The following is a 1,112-nucleotide window of genomic DNA, read 5'->3' as shown; positions in this document are numbered from 1 at the left end:
CATTCACTAACCCTGACATCTCAAAGATTAAAAACGTTACATGAAAACATCATTTCTTACCTGATGCTCCATTTTTTCAATGAGTTAGTTTTAAAATATAAGCTGTAGCAACTTTTTAGCAGTTTATGTAGTTTTTATGATATTTTATGACATTTTCAGCAGAATTTCTCACGAAGTCCTGCAGCTTTTTAAAAAGTCTGAAACTCACCGCTCAGATGGGGAGAAGTTCATCTGCCGGGTCTCGGATCCGATCAGAAGATGATCCAAACGACTGCAGCATCACTTTTTATACACAATCACCACTTCCTGTTTTTATAAAACACACTGCTCTTTACAGAACTTCTGAGGACCCACTTCCTGCAGACTCACAGAAATCTGAATTTATTCAATCATCTCCTGGAGCTTTGAGTTCTTCTGGAGACAAGCAGCAGATCCCACATGGAAAACCAACAGATTTCATATAAAACATCTTTCTAAGCAAGCACAGCTTGTTGACATTTTCTGCATTTCACTTTAAATTTGCTGTGAAAATAATAAGCTAGGTAATTTATATGATTATTTCTTGTTCAACTTTTGAGCTAAAACCTCTAATTCAGTGTAATATTAGTCAACATTCACTGTCTGTTGACAAGTGAGACCAGCTATGTTGTATGGTCTGGAGACAGAGACATGGACAAAAAGACAGGAGACAGAACTGGAAGTAGAAATGAAGATGTTGAGGTTCTCCTTATGAGTGACAAGGATGGAAAAGATTAGGAATGAGATCATCAGAGGTACAGCACAGGTTGAACAACTGAGAGACAAAGATAGAGAGGACACACTGAGATGGTTTGGACATGTCCAGAGGAGGGACAGTGGTTTGGACATGTCCAGAGGAGAGACAGTGGGTATATTGGTAGAAGGATGTTAGAAATGCAGCTGTATGAAAAAGACAAAGAGGAGATTTATGGATGCAGTAAGAGAGGACATGGAGGTAGTTGGAGTGAGGACAGAGCACACAGAGGACAGAATGAGATAGAAGAGGATGACTCGCTGTGGAGACCCCTGAAGAGGGAAAGCAGGAAAAAAAAGAAGATTCACCGTCTGCTGACAGATCTTCGTGTGACCTCTGA

The sequence above is a fragment of the Nematolebias whitei genome, chromosome 20 (assembly GCF_014905685.2).
Source record: "Nematolebias whitei isolate Nwh7 chromosome 20, NemWhi1, whole genome shotgun sequence".
In the NCBI taxonomy this organism is placed as follows: domain Eukaryota; kingdom Metazoa; phylum Chordata; class Actinopteri; order Cyprinodontiformes; family Rivulidae; genus Nematolebias; species Nematolebias whitei.
The sequence above is the reverse complement of the archived record's forward strand: the minus strand, read 5'-3'. Positions refer to the sequence as shown.